Raw genomic sequence first — 12843 nt, 5'->3', positions numbered from 1 at the left:
GGAAGCAGGAGGAAGCTGCTGTTGATGTCGATCGTGATTACAGCTGCAGGTTAAATCTCTCAAGCTACTGACAGACATAACCTGAAGCTCTCTGCGGGTCGTCGTCACCTTTAACAGCCAACTTGCTGCCCATAATGCAATTTGACAAGGACGAGCAGCCAAGGAGAGGGGAACAAAGCTTCACAAAACACCTAAAGCTGTGTGATCGCTAATACTTACTATTCTACAGAACAGAATATGAAGTGAAAGCTCTGTGTTCAGACAGTCTGTTCAAGTTAGTTTGATTTGAACAACAGGTATTTTATTATACATCTTGAAATCATCCAGTTGCACATTTACACAATGTATAGTGCATGCACTAGACATAATGCAGAAGACCAAAGGCGGTCCAGGTTTTTATATTCCTAGACTCGTACTTTTGTCTTTAAGGGCGCACTCACACTGTCCTTCCCTACCGGGCCAAAACAGGTTTTACGGGTAAAGTCTAGTGCGTTTGACCAGTGTGAGTGCAACCGCTCCGCGCCTAGCTGCAGTACGCTTGCCGTCCACGGCCCGTTTGAGAGAGGTGGGCTTTTGTAAAGCGTGTTCACATGTACGAGCACGAACGTGCGCACGTGTACAGGCACGAGTATGACACCTACGGCCGCTCTGACGTCATTTTATGTGCACCTGTTCGGACATAGAAAATAGAAGGACGGACCATGCGCGGACATTTAAACACAACAACAATGGTGGCAAAAGGTTCACGTTGGTGTGATGCGGAGGTGGAGTGTTTACTGCAGATTTGGTCGATGAAAATATTCAAAAACAGTCGACAAGACGCACAAAAAATCTGGAAAGATTTGTAAACAAAGCGATGCATCGCTATGTTGTCAATCAATGTGTGTGACGTGTTACGGTGTGATGACGTATGGACAGGCAAGAAGCATTTGCACGAGGCCCAGGTAGTGTGAGTACAAACGGGCTAGCCAGCAGGGGGAGAGGGAGGGGGGGACCAGTACCCTAAAGCCCGGGGCACGGTACAGGCGGACAGTGTGAGTGCGCCCTAACTCTCCACCCAGGAGACTTTCAAGTCCATCTCAGCCTTGAATATCTCCAACTGTCATATAACAAACAGTAAGATTGAATATTGGAAAACTTCTGGGTCCCTAGACATCGGTGTGAATCCACCCAATTTGGACATCATCACTCCGTTAAATATCAATAATCAGCGGTCATCACCCCCATAGATATGGGCTAGAAGGGGCCTCCTACACCTACTAGTAGGCTCAGAGGGTGACTGCCATCGCTACACATGTAACTATTGCCGTTAGGCCGCGTGGTTATGTGTCGGGAAATATTGTGGTTTGGGTTAAAAAAAACTAAGGATCATTATGTAAGAAACTTAACTTAAAAAGTCACCGTTGACTTTTTTTTTTATAAGAGAATAGATGGAAAACTAGGAGGTAGATTAGGGCCATAGCCTCATATCTATGTTAGTGATCTAGTGAAGCAACTGATAACGCCCATCCAATCATCTGACCATGGCCAAATTGCATCCTAAATCTATACAATCTGTTGAACTAACTGAATTAATCACTCAGTTAGATTGTTGATAATTTATTCAGACAGGAGTGCGGTGCAGTCCAAGAACAGTGTCATATCTGTCATATCTATGAGAGCAGTGAAGAAGACCAACAACCTTTAAAGATATGGAGGGGGTACAGGAAGGGAGCATCTATCCATCTTCAACCACTTGTTCCCATCCGGGTCGCGGGGGGCTGGAGCCGATCCCAGCTGACATCAGACGTGAGGAGGGGTACACCCTGGACAGGACGCCAGTCTATCACAGGGCAAGGAAGGGAGCATGTACAATAAAATAAACAAAATACTTACAAAGATTTTAAAAATAACAGCTTATTATGTATATTACTGGTGTCAAGTATAAAGCAAACTGGTTGCTAGTTGACAAATCATGTGCACCACAATGCCCATTCAGTAGCTGTTCAATCTCACAATCTTCAACTGCAGATAATGATTGCCCAGTTGTTATGAAAATGTTAATTTTTTTAAAGGACTTCTTGTGACTGAAAGGCCATTCTTGACCTTATGAACCTCACCTCAAGATCCATTTAGGGCGCACTCACACTGTCCATTCGTACTGTGCCCAAACAGGTTTTACGGGTAAAGTCTAGTTTGTTTGACCAGTGTGAGTGCAACCATACCATACATTTGAACATGTACGGGCATGAGCGTGCGCAAGTGTGATGATGTGTTACGGTGTGATGACGTATAGACAGGCAAGAAGCATTCAAGCAAGGCCCAGGTAGTGTGAGTACAAACAGGCCTGGGCCGCGGGGGGAGAGGAAGGGGGGACCCTAAAGTACCCTAAAGCACGGGGCAGCCCTCAGAGCCCAGGACAGAGGGGTAGTTATCAAACCTCTCTGGATTGTCAAGAAACTTTGGCCTCTTTTCACGCCTCGCACTGGTCAAATCTTCAGATAGGAGGAGTTCTTGATGAGCAGTGTTTGGATCCAGAATCACAGGAGTGTAGGAGACCATCTGCTTCATCTTGTCCCAGATGTGGAAGGTCAGGTTGCCCAGGTGTTTGGCCTCGTCTATCAGAGCTCCTTAGAGCAGCTGTGGATCATCCAGCAGGGGGCGCTGCTGGACTCTTTCCACTGCAGCCTTGTAGTTGTGCAGGAATGAGACGTCTTCAGCTCTCAGCTCCTCCTCTGTGGCTCTGATTGTGTCTGAGAGAGCTGCTATCTCTCTGCTCAGAGCCTCTATCTTCTCCTTCATCACCTGACTCTTCTGCTCTTCTTCCTCCTTCATAGCAGAGATCCTGGCCTCCTCTTCCTCTTCTAGAAACTGGTGCAGCTTCTTAAACTGCTCCTTGATCTCCTTAATCAGTTCACCAGATTATTAGAAAAATGAGTTGTCAGACTCTTAAAAACCTGAGTTTTCTTGTTCATCACATCCATCATGGCTATATTATCGTTGTGAGTTAACACAGACTCATCAATTTCATCTGCTACAATCAATTGAGCTACAAAAGGACGGTGTGTCAGACAATGTCACAGGGTCATCATAATCAAGAGGGTTCATCCTCTGAGAAGCATTAATGTGCTGTGTAATTGTCAACAGTGTGCAAGTTTGATCATGATTGTGTGCATGCACAGTTGACATGAGGGTTGATTATTGGAAAAAATGATCTACTGGGGAGCATAAATGTGCTTTATAAATCATGTAGCTATTTATCCTAAGTTTTAAAGGTTTTTCAGGCCTCTGCTGAAGCTTCTTAGCTCACTCTTGTAAGAAGGGCGACACCGATTCTTTAAAGCCAGTATAAGGTGGATCACTCGCTCCTGTAGGTTCTGCAGACATTCTTTACAGAAGCTGTACACATAAGGAAGATCGTTCTCACAACGTGAAGCCATTTTCTCTCTGAGGGCGTGATCACATTGTCCTTTTGGCCGCGGCCAAAACCGTTTTTTCAGCTAAAGTCTAGTACCTTTAAGCCATGTGAGTGCACCCGCTCCGCGCTCAACTGCGGCCAGCGGACCGTCCATGGCCCGCTTGAAAGAGGTGGGCTTTAGCGGAGCCGTTTGCACATGTACGAGCAAGAGCGTGCGCACGTGTACGAGCACGAGCCCCACGGCAGTAGCGTTATGTCCGCCTGTTCGGACATGTAAATAGAAGGACGGACCATGCGCGGACATTTAACAACAACAACAATGGTGGTGAAAGGTTCACGTTGGTGTGGTGCGGAGGTGGAGTGTTGCATTGACCGATACTGCTTATCGATCCAGTACAGTACTTGTTATTTGTTCTTTTTAGAGAAAAGAAATGGAAAAAATTGACAAATTGAGAATTAAATAAACAACTGCTTTCTTTTCTTCTGAGCTCTCTCTTGTAAGAAAGACTGACACAGGTTCTTTAAAGCCAGTATAAGGTGGATCACTCCTTACAGACCTCCTCTTACAAACTGGACGCTCCTGTAGGTTCTGCAGACAGTCTTTACAGAAGCTGTACACATAAGGAAGATCGTCCTCACAACGTGAAACCAGTTTCTCTCTGAGTGAAGATGGAAAACACAGCAGGCACACAATTCAAAAAGAAAGTTCGCTCTTTGCTAAGATGCCATCCACTACTCCCTGTTCTGCTTGTTCTGCAGTGTTGTGAGTTTAATCAGATGATGAATATTGTTTTCTCTTTGTGTCTGTGCCTCGCAGTGAAACAACAATAACCTTTACTTCTTGGTTTACCTCGGGGGATCCAGGTAAGGGGTTTAGCTCTCTCATGCCCTTTCTATTTTTTGCTCAGCTATTAACTGTACATACCAGGGATTAGTTGTCCTGTGCGCCTCCCTAGGGAGGTGTTCCAGGCACGTCCAGCTGGGAGGAGGCCTCGGGGAAGACCCAGGACCAGGTGGAGAGATTATATCTCCACACTGGCCTGGGAACGCCTCGGGATCCCCCAGTTAGAGCTGGTTAATGTGGCCCGGGAAAGGGAAGTTTGGGGTCCCCTGCTAAAGCTGCTGCCCCCGCGACCCGACCTCGGATAAGAGGCTGAAGATGAGATGAGATGAGATTCCTGTGTTGTATACTATTCACATAGCAGATTGTGTTTGATTTAAAAAGTGGCTTTAAATACAGTTCACATATAACTACTTTTAGCCTTCTATTTATGATTGCATTTATCATTTGTACCTTGATTTTAGCTTTCAAATAAAATAATGTCTGATCAAATAAGCAGGCCCTGGTTTGGGGTGTTTAGAGTAAGAATTGGTAACAAATACTATGACAAAGAATAGTTGAAGTAGATAAGGGATGTCTGGCATAACTTCATCTACTTCAAAATTTGGAAGGTAAAAAGTCTGAAGAGGTAAAATTCTTGTACTATGCTGAATGATAGGGGGAATTGCATTTTCCCTAGACAGTTTGTGTGTTAATGATCACTCCCTCTGAAGTGAACAGCTCTTAATTACAGCACTTCTGTTAGATTACTTCTGTGTCAGTTAATCTCCCCAAGACTCTCGGAGGAACACCCATGGCCAAGATTCCCTTGGCGCCTTCAATCTTACTCCCTGCAGGCTGCAAGATACAGCTGCTTGGTTAAATGATAACAATCACTGTCACCTCCTTAATGTCATGTTTATGTGTTATAGCCAATGAAATGTTAACACATCTCTTGCTGTCTCGGTCCACCTTCTGATCTTTGCTGTTTGAGCTTCACACACTACTTGGTGTTGACGACTCTTCTGTTTCTCCTTGATCAAGAATGAATAAACTCCTCTCAGCATAAGAAGAAGAAGAAGAAGAATAACTTTATTTATCCCGCAACGGGGAAATACATATTTTTCACTCTTATTATTAATCATGTTACACACACAGGCCCGAAATACACACATGCACAGACAGGACCTATACATGCAATTAAGGAGAGATGTCAGAGCGAGGGGGCTGCCAGTGACCGGCGCCCCGAGCAGTTTGGGGTTCGGTGCTCAATAGCACCTTGGTGGTGCCAAGGAGTGAGCTGGCACCTCTCCAGCCACCAGTCCACGCTCCATACATTGTCCGGACAGGGACTTGAACTACTGCCGCTCCGATAAGGCATTCAGGACTCTGTCACTTTGAATTCTTTGCTGGCATCACAATTAATTCTTCCCTAACACAGAAGAACTCAATCATCCAAGATCCTGATGAAGTTCACGGACCAAAATGAGTTGTTCTGTATTCTACAAGTGTTGCTCGAGTTTAAATGCTGTGTTTTGATGCAAAGTCACATTATCTGTGTGCATCTGTATGTGAAATCACGAGGTGAATGTCAGATGTGTCAAAAGTATTCACATTTATTACTCAAGTATAGACACTTGGGTTTGGAAATACTTCTGTAGAAGTAGAAACTCAAGCCTTCTACTCAAGTAAAAGTAATAAAGTACTGGTTTCAAAACTACTTAAAGTATAAAAGTAAAAGTAACGTAAGGGAAAAAAATGCCATTAGGACAAATGCCACACCACAGGGGCCAATAGTCAACGTGGTCTCATGGGAGGGCGTATAAATAGCACGCCACCACACGCCTTTTTGTGATACCAGGCTGCAATAGTGCACTCCCCCACCTCCCCCTAAAGATTTGGTCTAAAGGCCATAATGACTATGTTCATGTCATGTTATATTAAAATGTTAATGTGAAGTTATTGAGTTTTTGAAAGCCATCGCTTGTCGTACTTGGGTGCACAGAGCTTGAAGCGCATTCGAAAGAACATGTTTTTGGGTCCAACCACTTAAAAAAAAATCTTCAAAGTACGGCCGGGGATGCAGAAGGGTTGGCTGGTCCTCCTGGTTACCAACTGGTGCTTTGTTGGGACATTTCACTCCAGTTCTCTTGAGTCTGCCACAGACATCCTTTAGGCAACACAGTCTCACACCCAACGCCAAAGGCCCCTGACCAAGCGTCAGTTTTTGACGTGTTGGTTGTGAGACTGTGTTGCAACAGGCTACATACTCCAAGGTCTGCGGTTTCCTGGGAGTGTGTGTGATGTGTGTGATGTTCAGATGGATGTGGATCGCGTACAACTAATAGGGTGTCAGAATGGTATATATTTATACTTCTCATTCAACCATAATTAAATTCACTCTATGCGGATGGCACGAATTATCTGGATACATTTTTTTGTGTGTTTTTTGAACAATTACAAGACGTGAAAACAGTAGAAATTAAATTGGAGTAACGAGTAGGGAACGATACTACTGCATTGACCCATACTGCTTATCGATCTAGCATTTCCAGTACAGTACTTGTTATTTGTTCTTTTGAGAGAAAAGAAATGGAAAAAATTAAGAAATTGAGAATTAAATTAACAACTGCTTTCTTTTCTTGTACGTTTTAATGTACTAAACAAACTGTACAGTGATAAACAGTCAAATGAGCAGCACAGTTATCAGTATGATGTCATGAATCAACAGCCATATTTAACAATGAACTAATATATACATATAATAGTATATATATATATATATATATATATATATATATATAGCAAAAAATTGGATGAGAAAGACAATAATTGAGAACAATATTCTTTATTTATATTGCTATTTTCATTATACTCTATTTTCTAAGAGCGTGTCTTACAAGAGAAACATAAAAATGCCTGTTGTAACCTATGATTTACTGAGAACTTAATTTAATGTAGAAAGAGTCGCTCATACTGTAACAAGTAACCTGCACGCCACTGCTCCACCGAGCACCTTTTGTTCAACAACCCCCACAGTCGCCTACAGTAGAATAGTGTCATCGCAGTTCACTGGAAATAACGTTGCAGCGTCCAGGTGCAATTTGCAAATGTAACCGGTGTTCAAGATATATTTCACCAGTAATCCTTTGAGGTCATTTATTTATTATTTATCCTTTGTTTATGTCTGTATAATGCATATTTGTTTTGAAAGCTTTTATTTTGATACGTTTGGTTGTGTGACCCCGTAGTGACCTGTGAGGTAAATTCCTGTTATTTCCCGCTCTTCTCTTCAGTCTGCGATTTTCCCTGCTGGGGAGAGGTAAGAACGCACAGTGCTCTGAATTACAACGATTATAAAAGTGATAAAACACAGGGAAACTTGAAACGAAGATGTAAATAATATTCCTTGGAGGTTGCAGTTGTTGTTAACTGACATAAAGACGCTTGGTTTGGTGCGTAAATGTGCTTTTCAAATCAAATCAAATCAAACTTTATTTATATGGCGCTTTTCATACAGAAAAGTATCGCAAAGTGCCAAGTTACAGAGATGTACAGAAAAAGAGAAACATCAAATAAAATCAGGAGAAGAAAGTTAAAAGAACCCAACCCTCCCACAGTCATGCACAGAGACACACACAAATGTATATACATTCATTCGCACATTCACATAAACACACACAGCCATGCAGACACACACACACACACAGCCACGCTGACACACAGACACACACACTCACACCTACACAGACACTAGCTGTTACTACAGAGACATGGCCGGGCAGCGAGACCTGAGGTACAGAGGAGTCTAGAGGAAGCTACCTTTGGGGGGCCAACCACACCGGGAGAGATCCCAGTCCAAGGTCACAGGTAGCACCGCCACAGAGACCACCCCAACCCGAGCAGACAGGAGCCTCCGCACCAAGGTGCAGAGCCCTCTAGCTGCCCGGGCCGGAGCCGTCCACGGGACAGCACCCCCCGCGGCCAGACCAGAGACAACTCCCAATCCTTTAGGCCCCCTGAGGAAACACTGGAGACTAAAAACTGTTGCCTAAAACAGTAAAGGGTTAAAATATGGAGGCTAAAAACACGAGGGACTAAAACATAAAAGCATAAAAGCACCGAGGCTAAAACATGAAATAGAAAATAAAAGCATAAGAGCATAAGACATGAGGCCATAAAAATAAATAAAAGCATGAAGGCTAAAACACAGAGATTAAAACAGTAAAACAGTATCGGTTTGGTGCGTAAATGTGCTTTTGTATCTAGTGCGGCGGTTTTTGTTGTATGATGAAGTCTCATTTGGCGCTCATGTCCCTTTGTGGTTTAAAGGACTGTATATTGGGACAGCCTTCATGTTCTGTACTAATATTTGATGTTTGCACCCAGGTGTGAGCTCTCTTTTTGTGTATTTATTTTAATGTATTTTAATTTAATTTATATGTTTAATGAGCACTTGTATGCTGTTGTTTTAGCTGTTCATAAAAAAAAGATAAACCTTGCCACCTAAGGGGAGAAAAGCTTTTGTGGAGATTTTGTCAATTTTACTGTGCGATCACAATGTATAAATGTTTACTTTTAATGACAGTGTCATCAGCATGATCTTTGAGTCTGCGATTCGCCCTGCTGGGGAGAGGACTGTATATTGGGACAGACTTCATGTTCGCTGTACTAATATTTGATGTGTTTGCATCCTGAATAAAGACCCCTTTAGGCAGGCCAGGCAGCAGTTGTCTCCGACTCATCATTGTACACAACGCAGAATTAGTTTAGGTTAAGTTGAAGTCGGCTACACAAACAGAGCTACAGTAGCAGGTGAACGGAGCACGCTGCTCACCCGCCTGTCTGACTCGAGTCAGCTGGTTGCAAATCATTTAAGTTTTCCTCTTCAGTGAATTAGAGATGGAGAAAAATGTCTTTATTTATATTGCCATTTTCATTATTTTCCATTTTCTAAGCAAAAGCGTCATTTACAAGAGAAAAAGAAAAATACACTATGATATACATTTTTTAAAGAAGGGACTTGACCGAAACTGCTGCCCAGAGTTTCTCGATCCTTTGCTCGGGCTGATGAGCTATGTACCATCATGACGTTTGTGTCAACAGCCCCCGCACATCTACAGTAGACTATGACCAGTATGACTTTAACAGCAGATCTCAGTAAAGAAAAAAATCAACGACTGAGATCCTCCAGTTCTGTGGCTTCACATCGTCATGGCAGATAGACAGGTTCAACCACGGGCCTACAGCATTAAATGGGAAAAGAAAGACAAAGAAAAGACAAAATAAAACATTTGTTATTTCACAATTTTCAGTATTTAAACTGAGAATACACATTGTGCTTGAAGCTTAAAAAAGGACATGCATATGTTATATTCTGAGTTGATCAGCGACCTATTTCTGTGTAATATGTGCATTGCTGAACAACATGAAAAACAGCAACTTTAAAAATGATATCCAGTTTTAATCAGGCCGTAAAACCAACGGCCAACTGAAGAACACAGCGCAAACCAACAGTTTGAAAAACGTTAGCCTACCAACGGATTATCTCATGCATTTATTCTCAAATTATAAATAAATGAAACAACAGTATCGCCGGAGCTGCTGGAGTCCCTCAAACCACTGGTGCTCTGCACCCTGAGGAAGGAGCAGGCCGACACACGTTGGTGTTTTTTACACCAATAAAATACCCTATAACATAAAGGGTTTTTAACTTTTTAAACCCACCTGAGTGCCAGCACTTTTTTCTTTTAAAAACAAAACAAGTTGGGGTTATCTGTAATTCTGAAAAAAAAAATTCTACTATTTTAAGACTACTCTGCAGATATACGTTTTAACGGTTGTATCTGGAAATATATTGTTAAAAGAAAACAGCTGAGCAAATGCATTTAAATATAAACTGTGCCACATTAACGCAAACTGAAGAGCTCATTTTGGTGTACAAACAGATTGATTTAAAAACACATGTAAATAATGATGAAATCCACAGACAACAGAACGGTAATGTCTCGTCTTATCGTTGATTCGGCTCCGCAGCGAAGAATCGGCTGAATAAAAATCAGCCCACCAGTCAAAATCAAGTCCTGTGAGTGTCATTCAGCAGAAATATGGCAATACACGGCTATCTCATATTTTGGTTACTGTTTTCAGCCTCTTTGCTGTAGCTGTCAGCGTCACGTTACTTCTTCATCTGCTTATTTTCTGTGGAGTCAACATGCAGAAATACGGAGCGCTACTCTACAAATAATTGCATATACTATTCCAAACAGCTCGCCGGAGCAGCAGCCCCTCTATTTCATTTCACCCCTGCATAAACGTGTTAATCAGACCTACGCAACACAGAACCCTCATATCACTCACCTTCGGCAGCTGACCTCCTCATCCCCGTCATCCAGACCCTACGTGCTGGATACATCTTCTCCCCCATCATCCCAACTCTTGAAGTATGTTCGTCTTAGCAATTTTGGTTTCCAGTCTCTGGTCTCCAGTCTTTGGTCATCCCAAAAAGCGATATCCAAACAGTCCATTCTGGTCTCATCCAATTAAGTTTTGGGGATTGATGAACACGCATCAAGGTGGAACCCCCCTCTGAGGCCCGCTCCCCGGGCAGGTGTGGCATCCTCACAAACCTCAACCCTCTTCGCACAATTCATCCCAGATGATCGATCCACTATCTTCATCCCCAACGATCCACCAACGTCCTTCATCCCCGACGATCGACCCACAACCTTCATCCTCGACCTTTCGACCCACTATCTTCATCCCAAACGATCGACCCATGTCCTTCATCCCCGACGATCGACCCACTTCCTTCATCCTCGATGTTCGACGCACGTCCTTCATCCACGACAATCACCCATTTCCTTCGTCCTCGATGTTCGACCCACGACCTTCATCCTCGATGATCGACCCATGTCCGTCATCCTCAATGTTCGACCCACGTCCTTCATCCACGACAATCGACCCACGTTCTTCATCCTCGACGTTCGACCCACATCCTTCATCCACGACAATCGACCCACGTCCTTCATCCTCGATGTTCGACCCACGTCCTTCATCCACGACTATCGACCCACGTCCTTCATCCACGACAATCGACCCACGTCCTTCATCCCTGACGATCGACCCACATCCTTCATCCCTGACGATCGACCCACGGCCTTCATCCTCGACGTTCGACCCACATCCTTCATCCTCGATGTTCGACCCACGTCCTTCATTTTCGATGTTCGACCCACGTCCTTCATCCCGACGATGGACCCACATCCTTCATCCCCAACGATCGACCCACGACCTTCATCCTCGACGTTCGACCCACTATCTTCATCCCCAACGATCGACCCACGTCCTTCATCCCCAACGATCAACCCACGTCCTTCATCCTCGACTTTCGACCCACGTCCTTCATCCCCAACGATCGACCCACGTCCTTCATCCCCAACGATCGACCCACGACCTTCATCCTCGACGTTCGACCCATGTCCGTCATCCTCGATGTTCGACCCACTATCTTCATACCCAACGATTGACCCACGTCCTTCATCCATGATGATCGACCCACGTCCTTCATCCATGATGATCGACCCACGTCTTTCAACCACGACGATCGACCCACCTCCTTGATTCAAGACGATCAACCCATGTCCTTCATCCACGACAATCGACCCACGTCCTTCATCCACGACAATCGACCCACGTCTTCATCCCTGACGATCGACCCACATCCTTCATCCCTGACGATCGACCCACGGCCTTCATCCTCGACGTTCGACCCACATCCTTCATCCTCGATGTTCGACCGACGTCCTTCATCTTCGATGTTCGACCCACGTCCTTCATCCCGACGATGGACCCAAGTCCTTCATCCCCAACGATCGACCCACGACCTTCATCCTCGACGTTCGACCCACTATCTTCATCCCCAACGATCGACCCACGTCCTTCATCCCAAACCATCGACCCACGTCCTTCATCCCCAACGATCGACCCACGTCCTTCATCCTTGACTTTCGACCCACGTCCTTCATCCCCAACGATCGACCCACGTCCTTCACCCCCAACGATCGACCCACGACCTTCATCCTCGACGTTCGACCCATGTCCGTCATCCTCGATGTTCGACCCACTATCTTCATCCCCAACGATTGACCCACGTCCTTCATCCATGATGATCGACCCACGTCCTTCATCCATGATGATCGACCCACGTCTTTCAACCACGACGATCGACCCACCTCCTTGATTCAAGACGATCAACCCATGTCCTTCATCCCCGACAATAGACCCGCGTCCTTACTCCCTGATGATCGACCAACGGCCTTCATCCCCGACGATCGCCCCACGTCCTTTATCGCGATCGACCCTCTCATCATTCCCCTAACCCTCTCTTCATCCCACCCAAACGCACCCTCACCCCACCTTCTTGCATTCCCCGGCTATTCCAATTAAACTTCTCCAACATCGTACAATAGTGTGGTCTTGTTAGGGAACATTCATGTATCATGAGACTAATTTTTATAGCTTTTCCACATCATGGCCAGGGAACTACAGATGAAAACTAGCCTTCTGGCTAATTCTGTCTTCTTAAACCATGTGTAATCATGTGTTTTAAATAAACTCATACCTA

At 44.5% G+C, this 12843-nt stretch overlaps 1 pseudogene across 1 annotated transcript; it reads right to left on the bottom strand.

Annotated features, from left to right (window-relative positions):
- Window positions 1-2367: 2367 nt before the first annotated feature.
- Window positions 2368-10644, bottom strand: LOC310965896 (E3 ubiquitin-protein ligase TRIM35-like; annotated as a pseudogene). The gene is made up of 5 exons: window positions 10592-10644; window positions 3867-4056; window positions 3290-3378; window positions 2937-3028; window positions 2368-2883 (listed from the first exon to the last, which is right to left on the bottom strand). The product of its transcript is annotated as an E3 ubiquitin-protein ligase TRIM35-like (transcript).
- Window positions 10645-12843: the final 2199 nt, after the last annotated feature.

Source organism: Echiichthys vipera (genome assembly GCF_963691815.1).
Source record: "Echiichthys vipera genome assembly, chromosome: X".
Lineage (NCBI taxonomy): Eukaryota > Metazoa > Chordata > Actinopteri > Perciformes > Trachinidae > Echiichthys > Echiichthys vipera.
Note: the sequence above shows the minus strand (reverse complement) of the source record. Positions and strands in the feature narration are given on the sequence as shown.